Source organism: Rhinatrema bivittatum, chromosome 6 (genome assembly GCF_901001135.1).
Source record: "Rhinatrema bivittatum chromosome 6, aRhiBiv1.1, whole genome shotgun sequence".
In the NCBI taxonomy this organism is placed as follows: Eukaryota; Metazoa; Chordata; class Amphibia; order Gymnophiona; family Rhinatrematidae; genus Rhinatrema; species Rhinatrema bivittatum.
In genome coordinates, this window is record NC_042620.1 from 161,474,893 (window position 1) to 161,496,659 (window position 21,767).

General features: G+C 44.2%; 1 long non-coding RNA gene across 1 annotated transcript; it reads right to left on the reverse strand.

Annotated features, from left to right (window-relative positions):
* Positions 1 to 19,339: 19,339 nt before the first annotated feature.
* LOC115093236 lies at positions 19,340 to 21,530 on the reverse strand. The gene is made up of 2 exons (XR_003857243.1): positions 20,952 to 21,530; positions 19,340 to 19,887 (listed from the first exon to the last, which is right to left on the reverse strand). It is a non-coding gene; the product is annotated as an uncharacterized LOC115093236 (long non-coding RNA).
* Positions 21,531 to 21,767: the final 237 nt, after the last annotated feature.

Consider the following 21,767-nt stretch of genomic DNA (forward strand, 5'->3'; position numbering starts at 1 on the left):
CAGCTCCCCCCTGTCTGTGAAGCCAGCCTCTCACTAGTAATGCAGGCGGGATAGGGCACTGCATGCAGGAAGATCACAACACCCCTGGTATCAGGGTTAGGGCACTGTGTGCAGGAAGATCACAACACTCCTGGTATTAATAGGGATAGGGCACTGTGTGCAGGAAGATCACAACACCCCTGGTGTCAGGGTTAGGGCACTGTGTGCAGGAAGATCACAACACCCCTGGTATCAGGGATAGGGCACTGAGTGCAGGAAGATCACAACACCCCTGGTATCAGGAATAGGGCACAAGTTCTAGTCATATTGACTGATCACATTACTTTTTTTTGTCAATTACCAACAGTTTCCATTTCCCATCCCCCCAACCATCACCTCAGTTGGAACCTTGGTAACATCAATAGATAAGAGGGCAGCCAGCCAATAGGAACACATATTCATTCCTAACTGACCTTTACTGACCTGGAAAGTGTCAATAATTTGTATCATTTTCTGTTAGTGTTCCTGAGTTTCCATTTCCATTTCCCATCCCCCCAACCATCACCTCAGTGGGAACCTGGTTAACATCAATAGATAAGAGGGCAGCCAGCCAATAGGAACACATATTCATTCCTAACTGACCTTTACTGACCAGGAAAGTGTCAATTTGTATCATTTTCTGTTAGTGCGCACTAACACGATTTAACAATTTTTAACGATAAATCGTTAGAATTTCTATTGTATTGTGTTCTATAACGATTTAAGACGATATTAAAATTATCGGACGATAATTTTAATCGTTGAAAAACGATTCACATCCCTAGATCACACCGGTTTACAGTAAAACAGAACTGTTGCGGGAGGGCGTTACATTAAACATTGAACATAAGAGCATAAGAACATTTGAAACGTTCAGAGAAACGTTTGGAGAAAAACATTAAACATTGGAGCAATAAACATTGAACATTAACTAAAGAGCATCAGAGCATTCAAAACGTTTGGAGAAATCAAAGAAACAATTGCAAACAAAAGAAGCTTAATGCGGAATAACTAAAAGACTTCAGTACCGAATAATGGAATATGAAACATTAGAAGAGATGCTTGGATTCAGGGGAGTAAGGGAGGGCATTTGTGGGAATGAAGAGAGGGAGGAAGGGCTAGGGGGGGGGGGGGCAGGAGAAAAAGGAGGGAGAGAGCGGGCGGGCAGGCCAGGACAGTGCCATTAAGACACAGTCCCACACAAGAGCGCGCCGGGATCCAAGGGACACCTAACCTGCTGGTGCTACGGACCACAGGTAAGTTTTAAAACAAAAAAATCTAGGGTAGACGGGGGATTTTAGGAGTCGGGGCAGGTAAGGTAAAGAGGAGGAAGGTTAGGTAGGGGATTTAGGTAGGGCACTCCTTTACTGGAGCGGACTGGGAGGGAACTGGGGAAAATGCCTATTGCGTCGCTGCGTGCATCTACTAAAATCTCTCCTTTACACGATCGAGACGGCACTCGTGCACACAAGCACATAGCGAAATAAAACTGGACGCGCATGTGTGTGCGGGTAGCCGATTATAACAAGTGTGCATAAATGCGCAAATGTTATAAAATCGGTGCGTCTGTGTGCGCGCCGGGAAACACGTGCGCCCGCGCAGAGGTTTTAAAGTTACCGTCTTAATATGCAATGCAACACCAGAGAAACAGAAATGCATTTTTTTTCTGTGCTGTAGAAAATAGAAAGATGTCTGAGAGACGTGTGCTTCCCAAAGCTGACCGCGAAAAATCAAAGGCTTCTCACAAAAGAATGAACTGGGAAAACTCGGTATAATCCCTGAGGGAAAAACAGTGGCTATAGCAACAAAATATGTTATGGCCTGCCATGAGGCCAGAAGCGTACTCTGAACAGGGACAAAACAGACCAGCACCAAAACCTGGAAATTGTTCTTGTCCTTTCTGTACCCTGTAATTGTTATTTACTGTTATTACTATTTTGTAACTTTTTCTCTTTTCATTTTAATCATGTTGGGGGTTAAATTTGAAAGAATTACATGGGATATGTGCACGCAAGTAATTTTTGTGTGGGCCAAGTGAATTTTCAGAAGGCCGGGAGTCTGCATGCAGCACTGCTGCCGTGCAGAAAAGTCTGCAAGTGTTTCGTGGGCATTCCACGGTGGGATTGGAAACTACGTGCACACTCACAAACGTTATACGTAGAGTACACTCCTCTCCCCCTTTCTTAGTTATCCCATCCTCCCCCCTTCCCACTTAGAGCATCTGTCCTGATAGCTTAGTTTTTTCAGGGAGTGGGGGGCTAAGTTAATCTCAGAGCTAACTTCTAATCACCTTTTTCTCTAGGTTTCTTCTCCAGGTTTACTTAAGTTTTTGATTCCCCCACCAGTTATTTATAATGTATTTTTTTATTATCTTGATTATTCGTCTGGTTATTTGTACTTTCCCAGGTTCAGTTTTAATGTAAACCGGTGTGATAAGACTGTTGTCCTGAACATCGGTATATTAAAAGTTTGTAAATAAATAAATAAATAAATACACACATAAATCATCAGATATGCAGGGATGCTTTTATAATAAGCATTAAAAGAAATAGTACTTGGGGAGTGGGACATTCAGAAAAATATTAAACAATTTTTGGGACCGCACACCACTATTATATGCAGAGTCTGGCTTCGTGGGGTTTGCAGTTCAGTTTTTGTCTGCATATTTCTAATGTGTGGTCACGTCAGTATTTGTTGAGGGTCCGTCTATGTTTTTCATGTGTGACTGAGGGGATACTTGATGCAGTTACTCCCAAAAGAGCAGGGAACATCTGCAGATAGATGAAAACTGCCCAACTCAACACCTCTTCCTCTCTCCTTCAGGTTTTAATGAATGTCACACTGACTGGGTCTGTCCCGAGACTAGGAATGGATGTCTACTCTTACGGCAAACTTCAGGGCTGTATGGTTTTCTGGACTAAGACAAGCTCCCATTTTCTCATGGTTTCTCCACTCCAGGATTTAATTGTCTGAGCCTCTTTCCACTTCCGTGGACATCTCTCTCTCCAGCCTCCCCCCTCCCCCAAGCCCCCCTCCCCTTTTTCCGAGGGAGAACTGCAAGCTGCATCCTTCCTCCACTGAAGCAATAGCAGAATCCTCCCTTATTCCTTTTCAGTGGGAGGGCAGATCTGCACTCCCACCTACTGGCAGAACCCACTAATTACACTCCAGAAGGGGGAATGGTTTAAATGAGAGCATCCTCTATACCTGCAAAAGTATTTACCCTTTATCAAGGCAAATTGCTCTGTTCTGTGCCAACGGGTCACTACATAGTGAAAATTCGTAAAGCATAAGAAATGTTTTCAAATGAGATTTGCTTATAAAGGAGGATGAATAGACAGTGAACAGATGGGAGGAGCAAGAGATCTGAACTGAAGGATTGTGAAGTGTATGCAAAAGGAATATTTGTAATTTTTCTGAGATCTCTAACAAGCACCGCTGCCATTAGAGCTACATCAGGTTCTATCTGCTACTCTGATACAACTAATTCATTTCAGCGGCCTCATCTATAGGAGAGCAGAAGACATAGCAATTTGTCAGCCAAGAGCAGTGCTAGCCCATTGAAGGACTGCTTTGGTCCCCCTCCCACACTCACACACCACCTCTGATGAGGAGTGGAAAACTATGGGTGGGAGAGGGCCAGGAAGGAAGAATAAGTCAAGTCTATTTTATTGGGGAAGGAGGAAACAAAAGCGAAGAGAGGAGGGTCCACTGGGAAACTAATAATAATAATAATAATGAAAACTGAATCCAAGAGCCCCTTTGAACTGCTCATAAAGCAATCGCTTAGTCTACTTATGCCTGGCACCAGTTCCATTTGTCAGCACCAACTATCGGTGGCTTTATGTAGATCTTGTTGGTCCAAGATGGCACAGAATTAGTCAAGTCCATACACAGGGCCAGTGTAAAAGTATTTGGAGCATTAGGGAAACCTTCGGTCATTCTCCCCTCTCCCCCAACTTACCTAATGGTGGCAGCTGCAGGATAGCGCTCCCTCCTACCGGCAGTAGTGACTTTGGCACAGCACCACTCTGGGCCTTGCGCTGGCAGGGATCTTGCTGCCCCAAAAAGTCTGGCGCTCCTAGGCAGCCGCCTAGTTTGCCCAGCAGAAGCATGGATCTACGTACTAACCTGCATTCAAATTGGTATGGTAATGTTAGGGGGAAACGAGACGTAAGATAAGAACATAAGAACATGCCATACCAGGTCAGACCAAGGGTCCATCAAGCCCAGCATCCTGTTTCCAACAGTGGCCAAACCAGGCCATAAGAACCTGGCAAGTACCCAAACACTAAGTCTATTCCATGTTACTGTTGTTAGTAATAGCAGTGGCTATTTTCTAAGTCATCTTAATTGATAGCAGGTAATGGACTTCTCCTTCAAGAACTTATCCAATCTTTTTTTAAACACAGCTATACTAACTGCACTAACCACATCCTCTGGCAACAAATTCCAGAGTGGGGGGCTGCCGGAGGCCGCTTTCGCCGCCGGCTCCCTCCGCCTGAATGAATGCGCACCTGTGCGACCCGGCCCGCGGCCTAGATTGAACACGCGCCCACCCGCCCCCCGGATCCCGCTGCCGCTGCCGCCGCCCACCTGAAACCAACGCGCGCCCACCCGCCCCCGCCGCCTGGATGAACAGGCGCCCACCTGCCCGCGGCCTCGATTGAACACGCGCCCACCCGCCCGCGGCCTCGATCGAACACGCGCCCACGCGCCCGCGGCCTCGATCGAACACCCGGCTCCCGCCGCCGGCCGCCTGGACCCACGTGGCCCTCCGGCTCCCGCCGCTGCCTGGATGACCGCACGATTCGGAAAGTGACAGGTATTTAAAATTTTTTTTTTTTTCTGACAGGTTTTTATGTGTCCCACAGCATTACATTTTCTCGATCATCTCTGTATCGCTTTTTTTTTTAATTGTTTTTTATTGTGTTTGAGTATCTTAAGTGGTGTCGATGGATTTGTTACAAGACTCACAGTCCTAACACCTACTAGGGGGAGGCGGTAAACTAACACGTTAAGGCCGTGGCAAAACAGCAGGTTACTGAGGAGATAGTATCAGCGCCCGTTACAGTATCAGAGGGGAATAGCTAATTCCTTCATTATACAGCTAATTCGTTCATTTACACATCATATACATGCTGCGTGCGGAAAGGGTTATGTGTCTATTTTAAGAAGCGCTATGGACGTGTGAAACTGGAGACTGTATCGCTGGATCGCCTTACTCGTCTGTATTGTGTGCTCCCAGCACGTTACAGACGGGAAATCTTCAACCGCACGTTACTGTATCGACCTGATAGTTTTCTATTTAAGATTTAGAGAAATCTGCTGACACACTTTCCTGCAGTGAAGTACCACTTTTTAAATTTAAAAATGAGATTCCTGTTCTAAATTTTTAACACAGGAGCAGGGAATGAAAAGCTATTTTCCTCCAAATCCAAAGTGCAAACTTTGATACAAAGTTCCTGCAAGGAAGCAAGTTTAGAGGGGAGGAAGATATAATTAGAGAAAACTAACAATAATGATTTTTACACAAATATGCCATCTAGGGTCTAGATAAACTAAACTGAGATTTATTTTCCACACAGAAGCATTTTTTTTTTAGCAAGTTATACCACCGAGTTAACATTCCTTATGAAACTGAAACAGGAGTCTGTGATTCCTTCCGCCCGATTATGGTACAGTCTAAAAACATTTTCCTTTAAGAAACTTTGGTTACTGCATAACTTGTTCTACCAGAAAACAATAGCTGAGCACAACTGATTTACAGCTACATATTAATATTTTAGTCGGTGATAATAAAGTATAATGCAAACTAAAACATATGACATGAAAGCATCATTCTAATAGAAAATAGTGTACGGTATTTGAAACTAATAGGATTTCTCAGCAATTTGAACAGCCGAAAAATCCAGCTGTACAGCTATGAAAAATTGCATCAAAGACCAGACAAGTTGTAGATTCCATGACAAACAGAAAAATGGGAAATCCTCAGAGTATTTCCTACAGACACCACCTACTCGTTCTGTTATTCATTTTTGGATTCAGTTTACTAAAGCTTGAGACATTATAATATTTCCAGCAGAAGAATGTTTGGATAAAAATAATCACACTTTATATTAACATTATGTATCTCAGAAAAAACATAAACCCCACCCCCCCCTTTTGGCAACTTTTTAAACTGGGTCCTCTCATAATAGGCAATCTTATCTAGTTTCCTCCCATTCAACAGGGTCTTTCTAAGGGAAACCGTAGAAAGTGAGCTTGAAAAAGAAATAAATGTCTTAAGTGCAGTCCATGCTTAGCTACACCTCTACAGGCCATGGTCTCTGCGACCAGGGATGCCGAATCATAGGTGATGTACCTCACGAGGAAGACTAGGCCATAAACCTGCCCATCCAACCATATCTCAAAACCCTCAACCCGCCTGACACCACTAAGTAACGCCAGCCCCCAGTTCCAGCCTACAAAGGAGCAAACCCCTTAGTTTTGTCCCTTTGGAAGGGACCCACTCATATTCTGATTGATTTTAAAAGGCTTGTGCTTGCCAAAACTGGGAGGTATGCACGACTCGGATGTGCGCGTGTCGCGCGGATTTTGAAAGGCCCGAATATTTTCGGTAAAAAGGGGCAGGATGTGGGCGGGGCAGGTGCAGGCCAGGGCTGAGGAATGATTTCTGCACATACCTATTTATGCACACAAGCGCGCGCCGGGGTCCCGATCGCGTAACTTTACTTCTGTTGTGGGCTGCATGTAAGTCATAAAATAAAATAAAATATGTTACTTAGCAAGGTTTAGGGGGTCTGGCCTAACAGGGTAAAAGGTAGGCAATGTAACGGGGGGGGGGGGGGGGGTAGGAAGGCCAATTGGTTATCTGGGCGAATTGGGAACAAAATGGGAAAATGGGTTCTGGTGTCGGCATGCTCGTCTGGTAAAATCCCCCCACTTACGCAAGCAAGGCAGAATTTGCGCACACGTGCACATGTCAATAGGGCCCACATGTACATGCCTATTTGCACGTATGTTTTAAAATTTGCTGCGTCCATGTGTGTGCGTTGGCGCACATGTGTCCACGCGCGACTCTTAAACTCTCCCTCATTGTGGGGTTGGTTTAAGAGTCTTCCTCAGATGACATCACAGGGTGGGGGCTGAATCACATTGGCATGGAGAACCACCTGAAAGCTGCTTCATCAGCAAACCACCAGCCAAGCTCTCCTCCAAAGACTCAGAAGCAGGCTGCAATTCTTTTTTTTTTTACAGCTGGTAGTATCTTTCCTCTCTGCAACAGGTTTGGCTAAAGTGTCTCCTCCAGACAACAACATAAGGAGTAGGCAGAATCACACCAGCAGAAGGAACGGGAAGCTGGGGGTCAAGCTCTGCGGGCTTCCTCTGCCCAGTTCTAGATGTTCCTGACATCATCGGAGTGATTCTGCATGCCTGAAAAGAAATAATGAACCTCAAGCATATTTAAATGAGGAAGATGATGCATTCTGCCAGGGTTGTTGCTAGATACTTCAAAGATCCAAGGTATGGGCCCATAGATCTTTTTGTTCCGCCTCCCTTCTCCCTGGGTTGCAACATTTACACCGGTTAGAATTAGCCCCTTGAGGACCGGGGAAAGGGGAGACATCTGATCCTCCCTTCATGTACATAATTGTGCCACTACTGCCCCTCAATCTGCCTTCTCTGTCTCATCTTTCTGTTCTGGTATCCTCAGGACAGTGGTAATGGACAAGCGGGCAATGGATCAACAGACCCAACAGGGCTATCAATGATGAGTGATGCATTCATGAATCTATTTGAAACACCATAAGAATGACAGAGCATAATCTGCATAGATGCATGCATTCCTTTAATTATGTATGCAAATCTGTAATATGGATACATGGATCATTTTTCCCAATGTTACGGAAATATTATGAGTACATCAATCATCTAAACTCTTCACTGAACTCAGCTGGCTGAGGGAGATACAGCAGCACACAGCCACTTACATTCAGGCTTTCGTTCGCAGTACTGCGAAGATTTAAAAATTGTGCTGTCTTTAATTCAAGGCTGACAACAAATTGGCAACGAATCCTCTAAAAAAAAACAAAAAGTGAATTACATTTACAATATAGTAAAACTTCCATTCCAGTATTGCACTAACTGTCAGCACTCAAATAGAAACAACACTACCTATGAAAAGGAAACACAGCAAGCCAAATATTATACCAGAACCTACAACACCAGTACATCTCCTATCAGGAAAACAGAACAAGCTGCTATATATCTCTATGCAGAAACTACATGCTAGCAAAATACCTCATCTTGGTCACATGTGCAGAACCTGGACAAACCCTCTCCAAACACAGACGAAAGAGACCATAAAATATAAGCAGAAACACGCAAATTCACCTTAAAACTGAAAAAGCCAGACTCTGAATACAGTGCAACAATGGAAAAAGGGACCTGAGACAGCTTTGTAAGGTTCAGGGGTGGGAGGGGTATGGGAGAGTGGGGGAGGGGAGTGGCTGCAGGTTCGAGAGGGTGGCAGGGGGGCCGGGACCAGACATTTTTTAATTAGACACTTTTGGGGAAGAGGAGAGGAGTTGGTGACCCCTGAATCCCCATGAGTGCTTTTTCCTGAGGGAGAGGGGGTTGAGAACCCCTGAATCCCAATTAATGCTTTTACCTTGGGGAGGAAGTGGGGGATGGGGTCCATCACTGCATGGGCACAGTATTCTATTTTTTTTACTTTTGGGCAGTTGAAGCCACTTCAAGTGGTGGCCCTGGGTTGAGCTGGGGGGTTGCCCTAACCAAGCAGAAACATGAAGCAAAGGGAGCTTGCACAACAATCAAATCAACAAGTCCAGCGTGCAAGAAACAATAATAAAGTTCATCAATAATTTTATAATAGATTTTTAATTGAACCAAGATCTCAACTATTATTCATGGCAACTCCATATATCTTCAAGGATACAAGTGAAAGAGTCCCCCGACACGGTCCGTGTTTCGCGGTCGCTGCATCGGGAGGGACCCACAGAATTAGTTTCATCTACAACATATAAAGAGTGATAGACGATGAACCGTATGAATGGCCATTCAAAATTAATACAGAATACAAGAAAGCATACCTTATGTGTTCATCCTGGAGCGCATCGGCTCGTACATTAAGTCACTTATTTAAAGAAGCAGTTTGGCGCCAAGGACAGGAAATATCGCGATAGTATCACAAACAATCGCGATAGAATCACAGATCACAAATCAGCATACAACCACGCCCCCACTGTAGGCAATTCAGCTGAACAAGAACCACTCGATATCTTTATTAAGACCTTTTGGATGGACAGAAGACAGTTTGAAAATCCATTTTTGTTCCCGTCTACCTAGGATTTCAGAATAGTCCCCTCCCCGAAACGGGGGTGTCACAACCTCCAAAACTGAAAATCTTAAATCAGTGATGCAATGATGATGTTGAACCCAGTGTGTGACAAGGGGTTCATCCATCCTAAGTAGACGGATATTCGAACAATGTTCTATAATACGGGTCTTGACCATCCTCGAGGTCTTACCCACATATAGTAAGGGGCAGGGGCACTGTACAGCATATACCACACCCCGGGTGGTACAGTCCGAGCTATTCCGTAACTTAAACCTGAACCCAGTATTAGGATGAATAAAAGAGTCTGACAGGGCAGTGTGGCTGCACATAGTACAATGACCACACGGGCCATGTTGACCCTCCCTGCTCTCCACTATTGGTCTGTTGAAACTGGCATGTACTAGCTGGTCCCGGAGATTATTCCCTCGCCTGAAAGTGAACCGCAGCGGTCCCTGAAAAAGCGATGATAAGGACAGATTTTCCCAATGTCTACGGATCATTGCTGCAATAGCTTTGCTAGCAGTAGAAAAAGGTAAAATACAATTAAAGCACTGATCCTCATCAGCCACAGGGGGAAGAAATAACCAATCACGATTGGTGTACAAAGCTCTTTTAAAAGCCTTTTTCACCACGCGGAGAGGATAACCTCTATCCAAAAAACCGCTGAGACATCAGCTTAGATTGTTCCACAAAATCAGTACGGGATGAGCACAAACGCTTTAATCTTAAAAATTGCCCCGTGGGAATATTATCCTTCAAAGGTTTAGGGTGACAGCTAGAATATGCCAGTAACGTATTCCTATCAGTTTCCTTTCTAAATAGGGTGGTCACATATTGGTCCTCTTCTACGGAAATGATAATATCAAGAAATGCAATTTTTTCGGGATGAATACAGAAATTAAACTGAATGTGTGGGTTCAGAGAATTTAACCAGTCAAAAAACATCAGATATTCAATTTTTGATGTTTTTTGACTGGTTAAATTCTCTGAACCCACACATTCAGTTTAATTTCTGTATTCATCCCGAAAAAATTGCATTTCTTGATATTATCATTTCCGTAGAAGAGGACCAATATGTGACCACCCTATTTAGAAAGGAAACTGATAGGAATACGTTACTGGCATATTCTAGCTGTCACCCTAAACCTTTGAAGGATAATATTCCCACGGGGCAATTTTTAAGATTAAAGCGTTTGTGCTCATCCCGTACTGATTTTGTGGAACAATCTAAGCTGATGTCTCAGCGGTTTTTGGATAGAGGTTATCCTCTCCGCGTGGTGAAAAAGGCTTTTAAAAGAGCTTTGTACACCAATCGTGATTGGTTATTTCTTCCCCCTGTGGCTGATGAGGATCAGTGCTTTAATTGTATTTTACCTTTTTCTACTGCTAGCAAAGCTATTGCAGCAATGATCCGTAGACATTGGGAAAATCTGTCCTTATCATCGCTTTTTCAGGGACCGCTGCGGTTCACTTTCAGGCGAGGGAATAATCTCCGGGACCAGCTAGTACATGCCAGTTTCAACAGACCAATAGTGGAGAGCAGGGAGGGTCAACATGGCCCGTGTGGTCATTGTACTATGTGCAGCCACACTGCCCTGTCAGACTCTTTTATTCATCCTAATACTGGGTTCAGGTTTAAGTTACGGAATAGCTCGGACTGTACCACCCGGGGTGTGGTATATGCTGTACAGTGCCCCTGCCCCTTACTATATGTGGGTAAGACCTCGAGGATGGTCAAGACCCGTATTATAGAACATTGTTCGAATATCCGTCTACTTAGGATGGATGAACCCCTTGTCACACACTGGGTTCAACATCATCATTGCATCACTGATTTAAGATTTTCAGTTTTGGAGGTTGTGACACCCCCGTTTCGGGGAGGGGACTATTCTGAAATCCTAGGTAGACGGGAACAAAAATGGATTTTCAAACTGTCTTCTGTCCATCCAAAAGGTCTTAATAAAGATATCGAGTGGTTCTTGTTCAGCTGAATTGCCTACAGTGGGGGCGTGGTTGTATGCTGATTTGTGATCTGTGATTCTATCGCGATTGTTTGTGATACTATCGCGATATTTCCTGTCCTTGGCGCCAAACTGCTTCTTTAAATAAGTGACTTAATGTACGAGCCGATGCGCTCCAGGATGAACACATAAGGTATGCTTTCTTGTATTCTGTATTAATTTTGAATGGCCATTCATACGGTTCATCGTCTATCACTCTTTATATGTTGTAGATGAAACTAATTCTGTGGGTCCCTCCCGATGCAGCGACCGCGAAACACGGACCGTGTCGGGGGACTCTTTCACTTGTATCCTTGAAGATATATGGAGTTGCCATGAATAATAGTTGAGATCTTGGTTCAATTAAAAATCTATTATAAAATTATTGATGAACTTTATTATTGTTTCTTGCACGCTGGACTTGTTGGGTTGCCCTAACCCCCACTCAACTTTTTTTTTTTTTTGCCTGCACTTTAAATGTGAGGTAGGTTCCTTCAGACTCGAATTAGGGTCCAGGGTTCCCGCCTCCCATTTACCACATTTCAAATAGGTGGTGTTATTTTATTTTATTGCAGCTGACCATTTTCTCAGATGGCCGTGATGAAATGTTAACATAAAATTGTTTATTAATGACATTCTTTGCATATATTTGCATTATTTATACATGTAAATTGCATGTAAAAAAGGTCATTGTAATAGAGAGGGTACCAGGGCTGGGACATGTTAAATATCACATTCTATCACATGATATATGCTGTTTAAAGCATGTCACAGCACTATCATGGTTTGATGCATGTCCCAGTTAGATTGTAAGCCCTCTGGAGATAGGGACATGCCTACAGTACCTGAATGTAATCTGCTCTGAAGTGCTGAAAACCGGAATATAAAAATAAATAAATAAATCCTCTGTCTCTCACTCTCACATGCACACATACAGACTTATGCTCTGTCTCACGCGCACACTTATGCTCTGTCTCCATCTCTCACACACATGCACACATACATACGCATGCTGTCTCACACACACACACACTCATGCTCTGTCTCATCTCTCTCACCCACTCACACACTTATGCTCTTTCACATGCACACTCATGCTCTGTCTCTCTCACACACATACATACACACTTATGCTCTGTCTAACATGCACACATGCACACTCATGGTCTTTGTCCCTCCTACACATGCACACAAATGCTCTTTCCCCAGTGTTTAGGGTGCTGGTAGGAGCAGCCTTGTTTCTTCAGACCTGCAGGGCAGCCGACACAGCAGTTGATTCCTCCTCCTCCTCGGGTTATGTGGGCCTGGTCAACAAAGCTACCAGCTGCAGCCCCTCCTCCTTGGTGTACATAACCCAGCCGACACCTCTTCTTCCTTAGGCCATGCGACCCTGCTGACATAGCTGCAGCCCCTCCTCCTCGGGCCTCCGGCCTACACAGTAATCACCTCCTCCTCCTCTATGTACTATGCGGGCCCTGCCAACACAGCTGTGCTGCAGCCTCCTCCATAGCAAGAGCTAAAGTTGACTCTCAAGGCACTAAGGTTTTGACTCGGAGCTCTGGGCACTAAGGTTTTGACTCGAGGCATGGGCCCTGTGTGTCCAGGGCTAACGATGCCCCTGCGTTCCATCCCGTGGAGAGGGATTTGCCCAAATCCCTCATTGTTATTATAGTCTATTTCTCTCTATTTAGTCTTCTAAGAGACCTATTTTCAAACTCACTTGATCTAGCATCCTTTCAAACCTCTAAAGGGCCTGATTCATCACTATCTTTTCCCATTGATACAGAACAGGAGAAAAGCATTAAAGAGTCAGGCCCTAAATAGGTGAGTCAGCCCCTTTGTTGGTTTGTCATAGAGAGCATATAAGAGACAGCCACCAGATGGCGCTGTGCTCATAGTATAATGTGCATGTGTGCATTATTTACAGTTTTACAAATATATCTTGCTTCAACAATTAAGGGGCAAATATTCAAAAAGCCTTAAAATGACTAACTTATTGGGTTATCCTGGATATTCAATGAGAGAAACATTCCATCGAATATACCCAAATAAAGTTATCAAGCAACCTTTAGCTGGATAACTTTAAAGCTAACCGGCAGTTAGGTATAAAGTTATCCAGCTATGTCCAGCATGCTCCATTATATTATGTTAAAAAGAATATTGCCAGTTAAGTGGCAATAGGGATTTAAAAAATATATATATATTGAGCGAGGGCATCCAAACTGGATTCCACTTCCCCTCCCCCCCTATAAATTTCTCAAAGGCCCTAGTTGTCCGACCCCCCTTTTCCATACCCTTCCAATAGTAAATTTAAAAATGAAAATTAAATTATCGACACTGGCCGCTCCCTCTCCCCCTCCCCCATAAATCCAATTAAAAATAAGTCCCCTCCATTCTCTTCCCCTTACACCCTAATTCTAACTCTCCCACCTACCCAGTACCTGTCACAACTCCAGAACCCCAATTATCTGGTTAACTTAGCCAGTTGAAAATAGACTAAGACAGCCAGATAACTATATCCCATCATGGAACAACTCTTTTTTTGATCTGGCTAAATAATAGCCAGATAATGATTTATCTAGCTATAATTTAGTTGGCTATGTGCCCCAATATTCAAAATATTACCATTTAGCTGGTTAACTTGTGGCTTATCTGGTTAAATGACTGTATATTGACCTCTTAATGAAAGGTAAACTTCAGTTTTTATTTAACTTTAAACAAATTACTTGGACCAGTGCTTTTCAATATGTATATAAATGATCTGGAAAGGAATACGACGAGTGAGGTTATCAAATTTGTGGACATTACAAAATTATTCAGAGTAGTTAAATCACAAGTGGATTGTGATACATTACAGGAGGACCTTGCAAGACTGGAAGATTGGGCATCCAAATGGCAGATGAAATTTAATGTGGACAAGTGCAAGGTGTTGTATTTAGGGAAAAATAACCCTTGCTGTAGTTACACACGATGTTAGGTTCCATATTAGGAGCTACCACCCAGGAAAAAGATCTAGACATCATAGTGGATGATACTTTACAATTGTCAGTTCAGTGTGCTACAGCAGTCAAAAAAGCAAACAGAATGTTAGGAATTATTAGGAAGGGAATGGTTAATAAAACGGAAAATGTCATAATGCCTCTGTATTGCTCCATGGTGAGACCGCACCTTGAATATTGTGTACAATTCTGGTCTCCGCATCTCAAAAAAGATATAGTTGCGATGGAAAAGGTACAGAGAAGGGCAACCAAAATGATAAAGAGGATGGAACAGCTCCCCTATGAAGAAAGGCTGAAGAGGTTAGGTCTGTTCAGCTTGGAGAACAGATGGCTGAGGGAGGATATGATAGAGGTCTTTAAGATCTTGAGAAGTCTTGAATGAGTAGATGTGAATCGGTTGTTTACACTTTCGGATAATAGAAGGACTAGGGGACATTCTATGAAGTTAGCAAGTAGCACATTTAAGACTAATCATAGAAAATTCTTTTTCACTCAACGCACAATTAAACTCTGGAATTTGTTGCAAGAGGATGTGGTTAGTAAAGTTAGTGTAGCTAGGTTCAAAAAAAGGTTTGGATAAGTTCTTGGAGAAGAATTCCATTAACTACTATTAATCAAGTTTACTTAGAGAATAGCCACTGCTTTTAATTGCATCAGTAGCATGGGATCTTCTTGGTGTTTGGGTACTTGCCAGGTTCTTGTGGCCTGGTTTGGCCTCTGTTGGAAACAGGATGCTGGACTTGGTGGACCCTTGGTCTGAACCAGCAAGGCAATTTCTTATGTTCTTATGAATGATTTACTGCTGTGGTTTTGGCCTCTAGAAGGCAAATTGCAGGCAAATATTGGGTATTCCAGAATGTCTACTGCTGTGAAAGAGAGTATTTGGCCACTTTTCGATGTACAAACTCTCAAAAAGATAATTTTTAAGTCCCGAATAAAGAAATTTCAAATGAAGAATGGGTAGAGCCCTCCAATATTTTCCAATATCAGATGCCTCTGCTGCCCCAACCAGATATTTATTCACTCACCTAGCTGTATGGCTTTTATTTTTATCTGCACCAGATACATTACTCCACCTCAGTGTAGAAGTCAGATCTGCCTCTCGTTCGCTTGTGTTGCTTATGTGAATTGTTTGTCTATCTGTGACTTTAGCGACAAAAGTAGGACTAGCAGTACCAGCAAACCAATCACTTATTTATTTCTTTACACAATTTAGAGACTGCCTGTACCAAGGTCTAGACATTAAACATAAAAACATATACAATAAAATAAACGTACGAAACAAGCATAGAAATAACTGTTGTGCACCCCGTCCGCATCCGGCCCGGGCACGGGGCTCACTTCTCTGGCTCTCCTGCAGGTCTCGGGTTGGCCTCCCCAGTGGCAGCCGCAAGCTCTTCCAGGCCCCGACATCCCGCAGTGGCAGTCGCCGGGAATTTCACTGCGCACCAGGCCTCACGCCAGAGTTCGGCATCTTCCGTAGCATTGGCCACACCCCTACGCGTGCACGGACAGCCTGGCCTCTTGTAGGGCCAAGGGCGTGTCTTAGCTCCACGGCGCGCACTGATTGAAGGAACTACTTAAGAAAGTCCCTGCTTGCACTTCCTTGCCTTGGCAATTGGGTTGGCATTGTGCTAGATTGTCACTGCATTTCTAAGCCTTGTTCCAGTCTCGTTCCAGGATCCTTCTGTTCCAGCTTTGTTCCTGCATCCTACTGTTCCAGCCTTGTTCCTGCATCCTACTGTTCCAGTGTCCTTCTGTTCCAGTGTTCGTCTGTCCGTCTCCCCTGGTAGTACCCTCAGACTGTCTCTCTGGTAGTGACCTCAACCTGTCCCTTGACCTCTCTGCCTGCTGCCTGCCTTCTGACCTCATCTGACCTCCGGAACCTGACCTCTGCATTGTTGACCACTCCTCAGACTGACCCTCGGTTTCCGACCTCTGCCTGATTGACTATGTCTCCTGATTCTGGCTCTGTCCTTTGTCTTGTCATCGCCTACATTATTCTGGTCTTCCTTATTCCATCAGACCTACGATCTCAAGCCCGACCGTGCTCCTTTCTTGTCCATGTCTACTACCTCTCCAGGAGATCCTTCGAGGCCCACCTAAGTCCAAGTGGCCCGGGTCCCTACGGGCTCCTCCCGGGGGGATCTCGGGCTTCCAGTGGTGAAGCTCATCCTAGCCTCTGTCTCCTCCAGTGCTCCGCACCCTGGGGGCAGGTGCTTCCTGGTCTCTACCAGTGAGCCGTTCTCCACTGTTCCAGGACAAGGGTTCACCCCCGAGTGCAACAGTTTGCCAAGGGTATGGACTCGGCGGAGTCTCCCGCCTCCAGGGCCCTACCGGGTTTGGCCGCCACAATTAAAGAACATCATCAAGCTCTGGAATCACTGACCTCTTCGGTGGAAGAGCTTCATTCCCAGCTACGAGATACAGCTTTGGCCAAACCCATGGACCTATCGGCCTCCATGTTTCCCAAGGCATCATTAGCACTTCCCGCACCTTCTCGATACAATGGGGATCCACGCTCCTGCTGTAGTTTCCTTAATCAGTTCTTCATGCAATTTGCACTGCAACCCACCTTGTTTCTGAAGGAAATCACCAAGGTGACCTTCATCCTGTCTCACCTGGAAGGGAAGGCTCTCGCATGGGCCTCTCCCATATGGGAATGCTCAGACCCCATACTTTCCCAGTTGTCTGAGTTTGTTGCTCTCTTCAAGCAGACCTTCGGCGACCCAGGCCGCCAGGCTATAGCCAGCCATAACCTATTCCACCTTCGTCAAGGGTCACGGACCCTTTCTGAGTATACTGTGGAGTTCAGGACCATGGCCACTGAGCTTGGGTGGCAAGAAGATTGTCTGCAAGCCATCTTCCTAGATGGACTCTCCTGCGCTTTCAAAGATGAACTCTCCATCCGTGAGACTCCCATATCTCTAGAGGACCTGATTTCCCTGACCGGGAAGATCGATCATCGTCTCTGGCAAAGGCACCTAGAAGTAAAGGCTTCCCACTCTCCTTCACCGCGCCCCACGCGTAACCCGAGTCCTCCAGTTAAAACTTCAGCACCACCACCTTCTCCCGTGGTGGAACCTGTAGAGGTGAACCGTGGGCGACTGTCTCCGACCGAACATCTCCGTTGGAGGAAGGAGGGTCTTTGCCTTTATTGTGGCACTTCCAGATATCGTCTGCAATCCTGCCTGGTTTGTCCTGGAAACTGCAACGCCTGAGCCCGGCGGGGGTCCCGAGCTTTCCCAAGAGGGAAAGTTTACCATCCAGAAAACTACTGTAGCTGGGTTCCTTCTGACATACACTCTAACCTTGAAACACCACAGACCAGGAGAACTCACAAAGGTTCTCACAAAAGGAGAGGGTTGAAATCTCTCAACCCTTTTCAGGAGTACAGCAACTCACGACCTTTTACTTTCTCCTCTCAGCTGATGCCTCCCTCTAGTGCCTCATGGAGACACCTATATAAATGTTAGACAGAGACCCACACTTTTTGGGATCAACCAAGAAAATTAATCAAAACATAAATGTAAGGAGGTCAGAAACTTCTCTTACTAGTAGTCCTCAAAGTCCCAACAAACCCAGGGATCAGAGAGACAGTAGGAGTGATAGGACAGTAGGAGTGTTTGGCATTCCCCAGTGGGAAGTGCAATTGTTTAAAAAAAACAAAACAAACTCCTGTGCCCTCATGATTCAGATTATTCCAGGTCGCTCCCAAGGGAGTTGTTCTTTGGGTTCTCTCTTTCCAAGTGAAGTCCTTGGGGGTAGTCTTTCCAAGGGAAGAGGACTGCCTGTCCTGCTTCCTGTCCTGGAAAAGTGGCTAGGGCTCAAGTTTGGGGTGCCCAGGCCCTTAGGACTAGGGATACTGTCTTGGGGCCTAAGTGTGGATTCCAAAAATATCCTGAAAAGGGTTGAGAGATTTCAACCCTCTCCTTTTGTGAGAACCTTTGTGAGTTCTCCTGGTCTGTGGTGTTTCAAGGTTAGAGTGTGTGTCAGAAGGAACCCAGCTACAGTAGTTTTCTGGATGGTAACTTTCCCTCTTGGGAAGGGAGACTCATCTATGAGGCTGACTGCAACAATCATGTATAGACATAGCATCTGCTGTTGGGGAAGAAAGGGAGTTCTGGGGAGAAAGTGAGCCTGGAGAGCTGTCAGAAATTCATATCCCACTTGGCTTACTCAGGCAGTGTAAGAAAATGACTTCTTGTGATTTTTCTCCATTAACTACTTGGCACTGTCTGTTTATTGGCTTTGTGAATAACTGTTTCTTGTATTTTTTGGACTTCTATACTGTTTACTTCATTTTTGTACTTCAGTAAAGGTATATTTTTATTGTGGAAAACAACCCACTGTTTGAAGAACTTTTATTGAAAGATCGTTGGTGATCTCTTTGGGCCTTGAAGCTTCTTTTACTGCCTCCCCATTGGAGAATCCTGATCCAGAGTCACAGTCAGTTTTTCCCCTCCTCTGAGCATCTGAAGATGGACCCTAGCTTTCTACAGGGGCTTACCCAATATGTAAGTCTGAAAGGTTGTGATATACTATCATGTACCCCACTTAGTTAATTATTACTTGTATAACTTCCATATTACTCGTATGTTATTGTTTTTGTTATTATTGTTATTTCTTCTATTCCTATTATAATCATGTGACAAATGTAAAGCCTGTTGCTAAGTTCTGTTCTCTGTAAACCGATGAGATGTTCCCAACGTTCGTCGGTATATAAAAGATATTAAATAAATAAATAAATAAATACTAAGAGTTTTTTCCATAGACACAAAATGAGAAAAAACCCTTTGGTACATCTGGTCCTGTAGTATATTAATTTGAACAATGAAGTGTTAATGTTCTGTTATATAAGAACATCCCCACTGATTTAATCAGTCCAGTTCCATGCATTGCCAGTGAATTTAATAGATATAATTTTTCCTGAATTGACAACTCTGTGGCTTATGCCAGACTGGTAAAATGTATTTTATTGATTTAAACACATTCTTATATGGCATGCTCCCATGGTCGCAGTGGTTTATAGAAATGAAACAACATATATAATTAAACTAGCCAAACAAGACAGACGTCACAGAGGTAAGGTAAAAAAAATCAACATCTATGAGCTCATCTGAGCTAATTCAGGTACTTTTGATGCGGGATGTATAAAAAAAATACATCCTGAAAACTGTAAGCTTACCAAAATAAATTGTTCCAATATTTAGTAATTCTTTAAAAGTAGCTAATTACAATGTTGTCATTGGATTTTCATTTCTGTTTAGTCTGAATAATTTCAAGAACAACAGCAGTATCTTCCTGAAGTGCTAGTATATTGTAAGTGCTGAAGGTGATGAGATCCATGATAAGTCAGACTCTTTTGAACAGATATTCCCTCCTTTATAATGAAGGTCTGGCTGAAGATCTTCCTTATGAGGACTTACAGGCGAGAAAACCATAATACTTCATTGAGAGTTCTATTTTGGTTTCAGTGGAAGAAACACCCATTACATCTAGGAATCTGCAATTAGAAGAAACAATTCAGACCCAAGAAAAGGAACCATGTTTTTCTTTTATGCCATCTACAGCCTTAGGGGCAGATCTTAAAACATGCGCGTGGGCGTAGATTTGTTCGCGCAACCCGGCGCCATTGGTCGGCCCCTGTCACATGGTAGGAGCAATGGACGGCTGGCACCATCTTGTATGGCGAACCCCCACGAATGCAACATATCATTACCAAATTTTTTGTGAATCTTAAGGAGCGAATATAAAAAAAAACTAACTAAAACCCCCACCCTCCTAACCCCCCCCAAGTCTTGCCAAAAGTCCCTGGTGGTCCAGTGGGGGTCCAGGAGCGATCTCCTGCACTCGGGCCATCAGCTGTCGGTATTCAAAATGGCACCAATAGCCTTTGCCCTTACTATGTCACAGGGGCTACCAGTGCCATTGGTCAGCACCTGTCACATGGTAGGAGCACAAGGTGGTGCCGGCTGTCCATTGCTCCTACCATTTTGATTACTGGCAGCCGACGGCCCTTTGCCCTTACTATGTCACAGGGGCTACTGGTGCCATTGGTCGGCCCCTATGACATAGTAAGGGCAAAGGGCCATCAGCACCATTTTGATTACTGGCAGCCGACAGCCCGAGTGCAGGAGATCGCTCCCGGACCCCCGCTGGACCACCAGGGACTTTTGGCAAGTCTTGGGGGGGTCAGGAGGGTGGGGGGTTGTAGTTAACTAAATTTAAAGGGTTGGGATGGGGTTTTTTTTTTGTTTTTCCAACTTTAATGGAAAACGAATACTGAATGAAACTAATGGACGAATCGGGTTTCCCCCTATAAAAACGGATGCAATGGATTTGGGTCCCGGCGCAACGAATACCGAATAGCAACGTATCTTTTCTCTCTGCTCATCCCTAGTAGCTACTAGTGGCCAGCTCCATTTTTTTGTCACCTCTGACCACAGAGTTTCTGCCACATTGATATTAGGTTTGGTTTCCTTTTATGATTTGTGCTCTTGATTCCAGGAATGATGCTCTCCATTTTAAAAAAATGCTTCATGATGGGGTTACATTTATTTTTTTTACCTTTGTTCTGTTTTTCCTATAAACTCTTTTGCTGCCTTCATATCAGTTTTCATGAAGGTTTGGTACGTGTCAAAGGACTGGGCAAAACCCATCAGATGTTCCACTGACATGGAAATATCAAGTATTACATTGAATCTGAAAAATGAGAAGGAAGATGGCAAATTCTCCATTTATTACTCGTGATAAATCATATCTGTAGCATGCATAGTATAAAGTTTGTGACTGCTTTAAATGAGGTTAACAAATGCTGTGTGAGTTATTTTTGTCTGTTATAACTTCTTGTAAGTTTGCAATAGATAGCTGATGCTATCTCTTTAGATCAAAACAATAAGCTGACAAGAGCTATCATCAATATTTCTGAATTTACAAAACTTATAGAAATGACCTGAGATTACAGGGCTCATGCACTAAATATTTTTAGTATATGTTCGCTAAGGAATGTAACATGTGATGTACTAAATGTTTTTGCACAAGTGCTAAAATCTTCCCTAAAGAATCTAACACACACTCAGCATGTGCACTGACCCCAAAATATAGGGGCAGATCTTTAAACTTACGCGAGGGCGCAGATTTGTTCACGCAACCCAGAGCGAACAAATCTACGCCCAATTTTATAACATGCGCATGCTGCTGCGCGCATGTTATAAAATCCAGGGTCGGCGTGCGCAGGGGGGTGCACGATTGTGCAACCTGCGCGCGCCAAGCCGAGCAGCCTGCCTCCGTTCCCTCTGAGTGGCCTTGGAGGGGAACTTTTTTTTTTGGTCCCCCCCTCCCCCCCCCACCTTTCCCTCCCTTCCCCGATCTAACCCACCCCCA